The 15,044-nt window shown below is 27.9% G+C and overlaps 1 protein-coding gene across 2 annotated transcripts in view; it reads left to right on the top strand.

Moving 5' to 3' along the window:
- Window positions 1–15,044, top strand: part of LOC118074609 (uncharacterized) — a 78,553-nt gene that overhangs the window by 4,280 nt on the left and 59,229 nt on the right. For both annotated transcript variants that reach the window (XM_035095986.1, XM_035095987.1), the window contains exons 2-3: window positions 433–582; window positions 5,648–5,955. The gene's annotated coding sequence lies outside the window, so the exon portion shown is untranslated. The remainder of the gene's footprint in view (window positions 1–432; window positions 583–5,647; window positions 5,956–15,044) is intronic.

Here is a 15,044-nt window from a genome sequence, read left to right as displayed (position 1 = left end):
CTTCTGTACGGTCAATTATCCAGTCTAACCGGATTCTTAGATTTAAATCATTAAAAACAAATTCACGAAAACCGTTAACATTTAAAGAAGATAATTATAAATATTTATAATCAGGGAATCTGCTTCAATTCTTTTTATAAATGTTACTAAAAATCCGATGAACTCTTTATCCAGTAAATTTCTTCATATCCACATCATTCCTAGAAGCATGAAAATAAATAGTGGTAATAAACATAACTTATTGTGAAATAGGATACTATAAAACATGACTTTATCTTTTGCAATTTTTATTGATTCGTTACTAATTACTAATTTAAAGATGAAATTTCGAACATTACTTGTGTAAATCTTTTAATATTTTTCATTTAATATCTAAACATTTAATAGCTATTTATTGTGTATAAGATATTTCAAGGGGTTTACATTTTGCAGATTCATTTCCCCTTGTTGCTATGAGAGCCTTCAAGTAAAAAATGTCAAAAAAACGATTGGCGATGTGGGATGAAGTAGAAAGAAAAGTTGCTTGGCAAGCTGTATCAATTTATGCATAGCTGATAAATACAACTTCACAGTACAAGTTTGGTAAGTGTTTGCTATGTCCATGAGCATTATTTATATATAATGAATCTTGAGTGAAGCAGCTAACTTAATTGCAGCAACAATAAAATGATTATTTTTTCTTTTCGATTCTTATAATTTTACTCTTATTATTCAGGCTTCTTATTACTTCATTAAGAGATAATTAAAGGAAATATTATTATGATTATCATATTATTATATTAATATTATTACCATAAAATATAAATAGTTAAATTTCTATTGATTCGATTTTTCGATTTAAACAAGATAACTGTAAGTTATTATTAGTTCGTTTAGTATTGTGAATTATTTTATTAAATTAAGGAAAATTTTATTTTTTCCGTAAGAATACTTGTAGCTTATCTACTGATGAATATGTAATGACATGTTTTTGGAATATCCAATTAAAAAATATCATCTTTAGTATGTATATGTTGCATATTAACATATTTAATTTGATTAATAATTCAGTTTTCTCTATGACAGTACTCTCGAAGTTGTACTTTAATTGTATCTTCTGAACAGAAACACTGACTAGTACAAGAGATTATTCCAAAATTACCATTGACAATACCTACAAGCACATTTAGTAGCGCTGATTGATACATATCCAAGCGCATACCCATGGGACCCAAAGGTCTCTGCTGAATGTCAGTGACATAGGCATGATTCTCATGCTAGCAAAATTGAGGCATAAATTGATTGTCAAATAGCCACGTTTTCAATTTAAAGATTTTATTTTTTGATATATTCAGGTCACATTTGTAGTTGACAGCAGCATTAGTCAAGTCTTACATTCTAAACAATAGCGACTATTTCCATTTCTTATATTCTGCTGTCATTAAACTAAACATTACTAATTTTTTGAAAATAAAACAATATGAATAATTTATTCAAACATTTTATTTTTTTAATAAGAAATGGATTAATTTTTGACATATATTCCTCATAATATTTTGAATACTTTCTATTTAGTTCTTCTGTAATAAATCTTAAAAAATGGATAATTACTCAAATTTTTAAGTAAATAATTTTTACTTGTTAAATAAATATTTAAATTTTTAAAATAACTTCATGTTGATAGATTTTATTGCTACAACATGATATTTCACGATTTCATTCTGTAACAAAAACACACTAAATTGAATGATAATAGCTATTAGATGTAATATTGAACAAATGTTCCAACATACTAATTGAAATGTTCAATTATTGTCCATGTGAAATTCAAAATTATTGATAAAATTTAACAAATAACACCAATAACCGAATAATTGAATTTAGCAATATCTGAACTAAATGTGGCATCGTTTACTAGGTTACTTTTATTTATTAATTTTTCATACAGTTGCAACATCGTGATAAAACATGATTTTATTTTGGTTCTATTCTAGCACAGACTTACCTTCTAGCAGGCAAAAAATAGCTGAGCAATGGCTAACTTTTTCTGTAACTTGATTATATTCTAATATGACTTTGTATACAAAAATAGTAAGATAAGAAGTGAAAAATTTGCATATACCGAAATATGGAGGAGAATCTTTCTAACAAAGTTGAACTACTCCGCCTGTCATGACGATCCTTGAATAAACTATGAGGACAGTGACATGAGAAAAAGTGCAATGTAGTGTGTGAGCTGTACACAGTGTCCCTGTAGGTATATCTCAAAGTGAACGAGTGAAATTTGTCTGTTTTTGTCAGACATATGATATGTTTTCTTCCACTAGTAGGTACTACAGTGTAATAGACCCTGTGTATAAGTATCAAGTCTGAGAGATTTTTTTATCTCCTTATATCGTGATGCTGAGTTCATTGCTATCAACATGCCTGATATTTATTTTAGTGAAAATGTAGCTTGATAAAATTGCTCGTTTAAATGATCTGCGTGGCTGGACCAAGTAACGTGTGGCAATCGAATAGGAGAACCGTAAATTGTAGTTCATGTATCGTTTTCGATCGTACGGCTAATGAGTTTCGCGATGCTCTTCTATGTATTCTCTGAGTGGGATGCTTGTGCTATCGCACGTGCAGCTGTCGCAGTGGAATTCAAGCGCATGCTTGTTACCTTTATGCACATATTCCCTGTTTTATGTAGCTGAGTTACAATATTCATGCATCCAATCGTGATTCTCAATTACAGAAATGTGAGGTACAATTAATTCAGAGAAATTACCGTTAGTTATTTTCATGTTAAAATTCATTTATCGTGCAGTTTATATTGCCAATATATATTTATTACTTTTTCAACCTATTTTTTAGTTGAATTCATTCGGTAATAGTTTTTTCCGTCACCAGTTAGTTAACTTTTAAGTTTTATTTTGAAATTTTATTCTTTTTTATTTTCTGATGAAGTTGAAACTGACTCGAAATTGCCCTGAAGACTCTGTTTAATTAGCATAATAAGTTTTTAAGCGCGAAGTTGGCCTGAGTAGAGGACGGTCGGTTCGTTAATTTTCCGAGGGTCGAATGCACTGGATGATCCTTGAATTATTCATGTTCATATATAGTACAATAAAAATAAATACATTTTATTTTACCTTGATTTTATCTTTTATCTAATTTTTTTTTGATGATATACCATTTTTTGAAAAAAATATTTCATCATGAATAAAGAAATCACAACATCCCTTAGGGAGCCTCTGAAAATTCTGAAAATGATTACAATATTTATGACTTATAATTTTACATCAAATATTTTTTAAGATACATTTTCTTTTGGAAATGATTATTCCCATTTCCATTCCATGGGATAGTACAAAATTCAAATATTTATTCGAGTAATTTTATTTTTTAAAATAAGATTTGTTTGAAATTCAACAAAGTTGAAGTATAAGCTTGATGTATGTAATAAAACTGAGGTAGAAAAATTTATCTTTCAAAGGTTTCTATGATGTTCTTTAAAATAAAAGTCCCTTTCGTCAGTGATAAAAAATGCATTTTTTAATTATTATGCTGTAAAATAGTAATTATAAAAATTCAAACAAATTTGAAAAGAGTTTAAAAATTTGTTAATTTTCTTTTTATCCTTGATAATTACCTAAAAGCTTTAATCAGTATAAAAAAATTTAGAAACATTTAAAACCAAAATCTGTTATTCTAGAAATACAGCAAAAGTTAAATTGTTCTTCATGATAATAAATTCATTAAAGTATTATCAATGGTTAATAACCAATGACATAATTTGTAAAAGTGTCATCAAACATGTCCAACATCTTATCAGATGAGCATTTCATATGATTTTACTCTTGAACTACTTTACAATTTTTACTGTCCTCAGCATTTCTATGTATTAAACGCCAAATTCATTTCACAGTTTTCAAGTTTTCTATTACTTCTCTTTAAAGTGAATGAATTCCAGCTTATTCTGGAGCTTTTATAAATGGTAGAAAGAGGTGAGAGGTCACATGTACACAACACAAAATGCTCGTCGATCAAATCTGGTGCCAAGACGGCGAGACCAACAGACGCCTTTATACTGTTTGCTTCTCTCACTACTCTATGTCTTCCTTTTCTCCTTTTTATACCAAACTTTGTTCTACATCCAAGACAGCTCATTTTTTGGATTATTATGTCCTTGACTTGTTTGTCCTTGGACATATTATATATCAAACACCTAAAAAGAAATAAATAAAAACAACTACAAATCAGTAACAAAAATTTATTGGATAAGTAACAGACAAATTGATTGAATAAATTAAATGTTGAAGATTGATTAGATATATTTTCATCATAAAATCGATGATGGAATTTTCTTTCTGCTATATACTTCCTTTTCAATATTAACGTTAAAGTAAAGTGGATTTGATATGGATTAAGAGATAGGACTGCATTTAAGTGAATGACGGTTGGTGAATTGAATAAAATATTGCTTAAGAATTATAAAGTAAATCTAAAAGTACAGTATTTGAGGTAAAAGTTTTTATCTGTTTCTTCTTCATTCTTTTATGAAAGAGTAAAATTGTTTCTCTGTCATGTCACATCACTCAGAGATATTTAAAAATTTATTTTCTTTCTTCACATTTTCTAAAATAAAATTTCCCTGCGATAGTCCGTATAACTAAGCAATGATCTAATATTAAAATAAACGTTGACAATAGAGAATAAAGTAACTTTTTTCCATACAGCTAATGAAATAAAATGATTAAGATAAAAGATAAAAATTAAGTATTCTTTTGTGTACTCACTTTTTATTAATTAAAAAATAATTTTTAGTTGGATATTAATTGAGTAAAATATTCAAGTAAAAGTGTCGTTCAAGTACTTGAACGAAAAAAAAAACAATTACAGATAAAAAGACTCTAACTCTATTCATTTTTTTTTAGCAGTACGGCATTGACGATTCTCAGCTTTTACTTTGTGCAATTTTATCTTTTTATAATTTTTTTCTGTTATTATTATAGTGAAAAAGCTGGTCGAAAGGAAAGTCAGTTAATTTCTTGGCTATTTTCTAACGTCAATTTGCTCCAAGCGACTTCTGACTAGTCTCATTTTTTTTCTCTGTGATCAAGTCACCCTTTTGCTTGTTCGACATTTTTCGTCCTCAACAATTGGCTTTGTACTAAGTCTAATCTATCTGATTACGTTGTCCTCGACCATTGCGGAGAATAGAGCAAAAAGCTTGAATGGAAACTCAGTGTAGTAAAACTATAGGTCACGTTCCTTTGGATAAAAAAATGTATAATAAACGGTAATAGGTATAGAAGAAAAGAAAGCAGGAATATCTCTAAAAGCTCTGTCATCATATATTTTGTGAATAAGAATGAATAGGATGAGCATATAAAAATCGAAAAGTCAAATATATGAGAGTTCATATGGAAAATGATAAATGAATTGAGTCAATAACGACCAATACAATTGATATTTTTTATCAAACGTTCCTTGCATGTTGTGTTTTCCTATTTTTCGCTTCTTCAGATCAACCTTCTCTCTATTTTCCCTGCGGATTTTCCCGCGATATTCGACTCTGCTACCACTTTTATCTCACTCTGTCTTACGTCATTCTGACCTAAAAGCTCTTCTACATTCTCTATTTCTCTTTCACTCAAACGCTTCTTCTATATTTTCACAGATGTCGCTGTCCTTTTTCCACATTCACCGCGGTGGATGTCTGCTGGTACCGCGGTACGTTGCGCAGCAGGCCATGGCTACACCCTCAAGAGCAAGTCAAGCAGACTTTCAGTCGTCCGCGCACCCTCTGGCCGTGAGGGTGAATAAATCGAATTAGTTTCTGTTATCAATTGTCCAACACTCTCTCGTGCTTTTCATGCGAAACATCGTGCACCAATTTCGATAAGCAACTTTTGCAGCAGTTGAACTTGAATTGGAGGAAAAGAAAGGAGAACTGACCAGACTAGAAGCTAGCTATAATTAACACAGGTAAGAGGATAATTTTGTTTACTCTTAATATAACTATATTGCTGCAACTTTATGCTTAAGATATTCTCTGCAGCTGTCAGATAATATATTAAGGCTTTAAATAGATATTTGTATTTGTTATTAATTATTAATATAATTGTTTTCTCGATGAAATAATTTTTTTTAATAGTCTGCGATATCATTGTGATTAATTTGATGATTAATAAGTCGATAAAAAATAGAAAAGCTCAGAGATATGAACTTTTATTTAATATTGTAAATAGATAAATAGGTAAAATAATTCTATATGAATGGATATTTTTCTTTATACGAATACATACTCTTATTTTATAATACTCCCACGTGATACGTATTGGGATTATTTTCATTGTGTACTCGAGAATGAAGCTATAGTTAAATGAATATGAGAAAAGAGCCGGAAAACTCGAATGAGTTACTTTTTATATTTTTTCCAATACTAAAATTCAATATAATTCATTTAATAATCTAATTTTTTCAGACACTTTTAATAAAAAAAACCCCAAGTTTCATTCACCTCTTTTAAACTTTTTTGTTTATTTATTCTCTCAAGAACTCTTAAAACTCACCGGAGGTGAGTTAATTTGCTTTCTTTTTATTTATTAATTTTTTTATCTATAAATTTATGTATAAAATAGGATATATTTTACGAAAATTTCGAGAAACTTGATTCTATATAATGTTCAGCTTCATCTCGACGTTTTTATCCGGTTGCACCTACTAAACTTTTGAACGTAGCATTTCATCTTCGTTTTTTCCTTTTTCTATCCTATAAAAATATTACCGCTCGATTCTTATACTCTCGCCGCTTTATTGAGAAGGTAAACGCACTCACAGTACACTTCGATCGTTTCTTTTTCGATCTTACGTTCCGCCAACAATGAAATTTGCATCTCTCTTATTCGTTAAGCAGTGGACTTTAACAATGAAAAAGAAAAAAAATGAAAACATTCGACTTTTCGATTTCAATTTGTTATTTTATTTTCCATTATTCTCAATATAAACTTTACCAAACAGTCATTTTTGACAAATAATAATTCTGTTAATAAATTTGATTATTTTCTAATGTGTTGATAAGAAAATTAATTGTCAGTTAAAATATTCAATTAACCAAGGAAAATTTAGTTATTAAATAAATTGAAAATGTCTACTTGCTTTAGCCAAATGTCGCTGGTATTTGAATGTATTCTGAGCTTTCCTTTGAGTCTTCTTTTCTTAATTTAACTAACAAAATTTTGATTAAAGAGTTCCCTACGTAGATCTTTGAAATACTACTATTTAATGAATAATTATTTAATTATGTTTGATTGTGTTAATTGAATCGTAGAAGTAAGAAGTTTAGAAAAAAATAATCCCCTATAATTACTGGAACAACATGTGAATCAGTTCGTTAAAATACAATTTAGTGCTGCAAATAGTGCACAATATTTTTCTAAAACACTAATTAACTTTATTTATTACTAAAATGGATGAAAAGTTACCGTAAGTAAATGATTTATTGGTCATAATTGCTTGGGTAATTATCAATTATTTATTCTCAATATATTGCTATGAATATTTTATTTAAAAATAAATTTGTAAAAGAAATGATCCATTTACGATAATTAATTTAGCAATAATGATAAAAAAAAATAGAATTTAAAAATAGATGACTTATTTATAAGTATTGTTACCATTATACATAGATATTGATTGATTTTTTTTAATAATATGTAAACACTTGCTTTTCTGCACGTGTTACTACTGCACAACTAAAGTTTACAGAAAAACGATGAGAAAAGGAGAATTCCCAATAATACAATAAGACAATTCATCTTTTAATCAATTATGTGTAAAAATAAATCACGTATTTACATTTATTGCTATGATATTTATTTTAATTCCAATTTTATTGAAAATAAAAGGGTTTTATGTTTATTTATTACTTTTTGTTTAATTACATTGGATGTGATACGATTACTTTACTAATTTTTATTGGTGGAAATCAAAGTTTATAATTACATTACTAGATTTACTGAGGTGAAAATTAATTCATTATTGTGGTGTCACTTTCATTATTAAAGCTTGATATCAAATTTGCAAATATATCGGACATGAATTTGAATTTGTTCGGAAATGTTATTTGCTGTATTTTTTTTATTCCACTTTGTTTACTTATTTATGGATGGTTTTCCTCACTGTTAATGAACATTTTCAATTACGTTACTACATAATTTAATTATAGAAAGTCATTTAAATTTATGATTAAAATATTTTAAAAATACATGTTAAATTTTTGAATACAATTTCTGCACGAATTTCTTTCATTTTTCGTTTAACAGAAACAATTTCATCGAATCAATATTGCTCTGGAGATGATTTAGATAAATTTTAAAAACTAGAAAGAAGGACAACATTGAGCCAGTAGTTAAACAGTAAAAATGTAGATAACACGTTATCAAGATATTAAATAAGAAAACTCCTTTACTTTTGTTGTTGAAAAATAATCATTCAATTTTTCATTTTTCTCCGTTCATTAATCATAAACATTCATTTTTATATAAAATATATTGCTATTAATCTCTTGCTTTTGATAAATATATCTTTAATTTGATATGTTTTTCCGTAGAATATAATTAAAAATAATAAAAGAAACCCTCCGACTATTTTTATACTCATGATCATTTATAAATGTGTTAAACAGGATGTTTTTTACATACATTGTTTTATTATCAGTAATTGAAATATTCGTAAAATGCTTATTAATTTTTTGATGAAAAAAAGGAACTGGGTTGAATCGAAAAATAATAGAATGGAAATGAAAACAATTAATATTAAATTTAAAGACTGTGATTTTTTGCATTCCATATAAATAAAATAATAAAAGCAAAAAAAAATGGTCGAAATAAAGAGAGGAATCGTCAAGGGCTCAAGTTTTTAGCCAAGCAAAATACCGAGTGTCGTATATATTTTGCAAGCAAATCCTTCATGCAAATTGGCATCCTCGCTATTTGTACTCACACTACGTGAACGAATACATTTGTTGGAATTTAATTTTCCCATTTTTTGTCCATTTCCTCTATACCTCGTATTATATTCATAGCTATTCAACGGTCTAGTTCAACTAATAGAACACACAATAAAACATATGATGGTTTCTCATTTAACAAATCATCAGTAAGAATAAATTTCATTTTAATTTAAATTAAAGACTTTTAATAAAATTTGAAAAGATATCATTCGAAAATAAAACCAGCGATTTTAAGTAAATTATTAACTTTATCGTGATAAAGAGAGTACTTAGCATAAAAGCAAAGTAAAGTATCAATGACTTAGTGTATAATGTGTGAAGGAGTTGTTAAGAGAAGTCTAGTGAGACAGAGTTGCTGAAATTCTTAGTCTCATGAGACAACGCTCTAACGCAGAGAGCAAGTTTTCGTTCTTGTTTATCATATCATAAAATTAATTAAGATTTTCAATGTCTAAATGTTTATAAGAAACTTGTTGATCAAATTGTGATTTGAGTTGTTAAAATATTCTTGAAAATAGAATTTTTAAAAAACTTACTCTATCTCGAATATCGAAAGCTCGAATGATTTTTCCACATATTTTTGATGGTTTTAAATACAATTATTCATTTTACATCAAAGACATCTTAACATAATCAATAAAGTAGTAGATGTAAGTTATCTTCGTTCCTTTACATATGGTTTAGGAATAAATAAATATAAAGGGTATATAAAAAAAAAAGATATCTTTTTTCAATTAAAAAGTTTTTCGAGCAAATACTATTATTATTCATTACTTTTATATCACTTATCGAAACTATTCTTCAATTTTGTTGAATGTATGAGTCTATACAAAAAAATCGATTATCGCAATGAAAATAAGAATTATCAGGTATTGTGCACTTCTTGCTTTTCCTTTCATATTCTTTTGTCTCTATCAATATTTCATTCTTTATCAACTCCCGTAAATGAATAAAATAATTGGACAATTTTGTAAAAAAAATATGAGTAATTCTTATGACATTACTTGAATAGATCATTTTCATATAAATTCAAATTACAATTTTTCTGTTTTTTTTTCTTTTGATTTCTGTTTATTCATATATATATATATATTTGTGCAGGTCCGCAGAATAATTTGTTTAAATCATAAAATGATTGTCAATCAAAGAGTTAATTTGATGTACACAGACACAGTCATATGAGTTGAAATTTAGAGAGAGAGAGTTGAAGCATCTGCATTTATAGATCTCATAAATTGGTAAAACAATTAAATATTGATTTATTGCAAATTTTAGGTTTAATTTTTATTGGGAATTGATTGAATCGGAATTTTTTGAGACAATGAAATGTCAATGGGAATGATTTTTTAATAAATACTCAGCATTTTTAACTTGTCATGAAATATTCTTTCATTCAAATAACAAATGATAACAGTTTGTGATATTGGTAAAACATTTCTTACACTAAATGAATACAGTTATCAATAAATTTTCACTTAGCACCATTTAACGATTATGTCATCAATGATTTTATCGGTAATTTTATTCGTAGATTGTTTTTTTCAAAAGACATTAATATTAATCAATAATTCCATCAATTTAATCATCTATTTAAATAGAGAATACATGAAATATTCATAAACTCGATGAAATATTTATCCAATTTTTTTCTAAAATCTGTTTTGGTAAATAAATTTAAATTTTATACTTAAAATAAATCTTTCTTTTAAATTTAAAAATCATCTTATAAAGTAACTCGGGAATAAAAACACCATAAAACTATAAATAGTCGCTATTCATTGTTCACCTACTTTTTAGTACGTGCAAATATTTGTTGTTTGTATGCAGCATTCTAGCATTCAACACATATTTAGTTTATACAATATAAACATATTCTATTGTCAAAAATTTTAAGTAAATCTACTGAAAAAAAACCCAACAGTCTGGTAAGATTTTATTCAAACAAAATAAAAAAAAATTTCTCAATGCTCACTTGAGCATTAGACGACTGATTTGATTAACTAAAAATGTTTATGCTGTCTGGAATATTAGGAATTTGTATATTTGATCGAATCAAACAGAAGACGACCACTTAAAAGGGCGTTAGTGGTAAACACAGTAATCTCAATTCCTTTGAAGTGAAATAGGCGATATAGAATGCCCGAGGAAGCTCTAAATCTTCTCATATTCAAGTTTTGGATTGCTATTTTGTACATCTCAAGCATCAATATACTCATGTGAGTTCTAGATCATTCAACTAAATCAAATGCATCTATTGAGTGATTAATACAAACATTCATGAAGCGAGGATCATTTATATACTCGACTAGATCACGTTTGGGTACTTGGTCTCTTGTTGCAGTAGTTAGCGTGTATTTATTTGTGTACACATGCTGCCAGAAAATGGTCCATAGTGAGCTTTAGATGCTCATCAAAAGCCCCAAGAGACTGTCGAAGCATCGATTTACACAAATAAGACGAAGTGGGTAATAGTTTCTTCTCACATTCACTTGACTCTCACCTTTTATCTCTCCTCTATATTCAATAATATTCCTAACTCTTATGTGCTCTTGTGTTTTCTCCTTTGCAATTCGATGCTGCATTTCATCCGAAGAGGGAATGATGAATAAGCGGATGTCTTTTGTTTCATAGACAATAAGAAGAGTGAGATAGCGGAGGATATATAAGCTCAAGAGAGTATTTTATAAGTCATAATAGCAACGAATCTTGCTTTTAATAATAATTACAAAGTTTATTCCACTTGATATTATCATTTTATTTTATGGGAATTTTTTTAGTCTATTTTATTTAATGACAATGAAAGTTTCCTTAACTTATTTACAGTGAAAAGTAAAGAGAAGAAATAAAAATTAACTTAATTTATTAGAAAGTTTTATTATGGAAAACCGATTTTTACCTCTGGATTTTGCGCACAGGAAAAAAAGTTTAAAGAAATAATTTGAATCCCTTCGAGACCGTTCGATTTTGTTTAACTTTGTTTGAAATTTTTAGAAGTCACGTAGGCAACAAAGAAATAGACTTGCAGTTGAATGACAAAAAAAAAAAAACAAATGATTATAAATTTTTAACAGGAATCTCTTGGGGCACTCGGACGTCTGATGCATGATATTCTATTACTACTGAGACTATTATATGACTTCTTTAGACTTTTTTACTTTCAATAAAATTTTTTGAATATCAATTTATTCAATTACTCGTTTGAATGGTCGAATAAATTTTACACTTTAGTTAATTAAAATAGATTTAATTAAGATAAAAATTTGACACGAATGAAGAGATTTATTCAAATCAACTGTGAAAATTGACTTTATCACAAAAAAGAAAACAAAAAGCTTTTATGATTGCCTATTTGTAGGAGGCAAAAATAGCAGAGAAAATGGTGAAGAATAAGAAAAAGAATGTGATTGAAAAGAGCAAAAAAAAAAATAATAAAAAATAATGGGGTGACGTGTACTTTGTTGAATATGAAAAGGCCTAGTCCAACGTTGAAAGCCAATGCGACACGTCTCTTTAAATGTGCCCTCGAGAAAAAGAGAGAAGAAAAAGAGGAGAAACATCTAGTGCATAGGCATTGTGTTCTTCCAAGTTCCTTCGAGTTGAGGAATTTAACCCACTTACATGCTTAAAAGAGCATAAACATGACATTTTATAAATTTATTTATTTTTTTATTAAAAAAGATAAACGTTAAATTTTTATTATTGAAATTTCTGTCTTCTTTCTCATCCTTATTCTTTATTCTTCGAATTTGAGAAGGGAAGAATTTTTAAACTAGCAAGCATACTTTTTATAATTTAACTAAATATTTGTCCACCAAAATTTGTTTAAAGTATTTTCTACACCTATCTGAATCATTTTGATATTTATTTTTATTTGTGAAACTGCATAATTAAAATTACTATAAATAATGCATTATTAGAATGGAAAGAGATTTTTTAATTTATTTTCTGTATCATACTGTTTTAAATATTCGTTTATTACAAAGTCATTAAAAAAATGATTGATACAAATTGAATTTACTTTAATAGCCATTCATGTGTGAAATACAAATAATAATTGTATTTAAAGTATCGACTGTCTATCAATCTTTTATCTATATTAAATTTTCTTGTGTAATCAAGCACTTTTGCGAACACTACTTTTTATAATATCAAATTTTTGATCTTGTTAAATAAATAGAAAATTTTACATCATATTCATTTTTCTCAAAATCGAAATTTAATAATATTTAAATAAAAATTTGGATAATTTAATATTCACAGAAAATAAATGAATCGATGAAATTGAAGAAAAATTCGTATTTTTTAGCAAATAAATAACTTTTCATTTTTCTTATATTCTTGGCATATATTTGATCCCTTTCAGATATGTTACTTTTAGAAATTTTTCTGAGTAATTTTTATTTTCACGATTCATTCAATCCTTTTTCATAGTTTATACATTTTTCTTTCCTCAAACGCTATTCATACTGCAAGGAAATATAACTTTTATAATTATTTATTTCAACAAAAAATTGTAATCTTGAGATTTCAGAATATTTATTCTGTTTTTATCTGATTGAAAATAGAAATTTATAAATTTTTCCCTATTAACCAGAAATGATTGAAAACTCACAAACGAGATTTTAAGCTTAGCAAAAAGCTTTTCCAATATTTTCATTAATACTTTGGCTTTGATTTATAAATAAATAGATTTTCAATTATTGTTTGTAGTTCACTTTATGCTGAATATAAATGAATCGAATAAATCTTTTTTTTTTAACCAGGAAAATTCTATTTATGTACAAATGAAACATCTATATTTCATTACAACCACAAACGATTTTTATTAGCAAGAGTACAATCAATTTAAACGTAACCAGGTACAAATCAAGTTCAGAAATTGAGTTAAAAAACAATTTAAAGAATAATAACAACAACAGCACAACACTACAGTAGCCTTTTAAAGATCTCCAATATTTGTTAAATTGACTGATGAAAAAGAAGCAAAAGCTTCATCTAAGTAGTTTAAATTCTTATCATATTTAAAAATACCGTAGGAAGTTGAATTCTTCGGAAGTAAGCCTCTCATCACTTGACTTGAGTTAATACTGAAGTAGCGAGAAGCCAAAGGATGGAGAAAATATACATAGGGTCAACCGTGAATGAAAATGAAGAAGGATAAGATGTAATTCCACAACGACCAAACAGCCGGAAGCTTTAAGCTTAAAATCCTGCTTGAGAAAAGCGATATAGAATAAGGAACAAACTACTTAGTTTCGGGCCTGAAAACTATATATATACATGTACTTTTACGTAACTCTCGTAGCAGCCTAGAAGGCTTTAAATTTAAATGTGGCTTAAACTTGTAGAACCCTTTCTAAAGCTAGCCCTTTGCTTCTTCGAAAAGGGACTAAAAGCTCTCCTAAACATTTTGAAAGCTCTTGAATTCCACATTCTCGTGGGAAAACTCGTCAAATGCTCTCCAAAGATTGTGTGCAAATGGTTAACGTTTTTCAACTTCATTTATGTAAGCTCACAGCTTGAAAGTTGAAATATAATCGTGAGCTGAATGTAGTCTGATTAAAAATATTCATTTTTAAAGATGTCTATTCGTCGGGTTAATAGACAAGAAAGCGTACTTGAGTGAGGACAAATCAACATCATTATACAGTCTCATGGGTATCATCTCGAAGGGTGTGAAAGCAAGCACGACCTCACGTCGGTCCTAGTACTCACAACGCTACGCGTTCCAATTTCAAGGATTTATATATGTGAATGTACAAGTGCTAGAGACGTGCCAACATTCAGCCTGAGAATATTGGGGGTAAATAGTTTGTGAGGATTGCTAGAGCGTCAGTGGAATTTACTTGACGATGAATCCGAAAGCCAAGGAAATGACGTGATAAACAGACACATAGAAAAAATATTTGCTTCCTGCTTATTTGAATAAAATTTCCATTTATTATGGAAATAATAGTCATATGATAGCAGTAAAATTTCGCATTGTTTTCGATAACGTCCATTGATGGGATTAAATGGATTTTCTTGTCGTTAAAAGACGGAATAATTCATTTTTATTTTC

Source organism: Chelonus insularis, unplaced genomic scaffold, assembly GCF_013357705.1.
Source record: "Chelonus insularis isolate UGA/USDA-ARS -01 unplaced genomic scaffold, ASM1335770v1 contig_135_pilon, whole genome shotgun sequence".
NCBI classification, from domain to species: Eukaryota; Metazoa; Arthropoda; class Insecta; order Hymenoptera; family Braconidae; genus Chelonus; species Chelonus insularis.
This window is presented reverse-complemented; position numbering and strand designations above follow the sequence as displayed.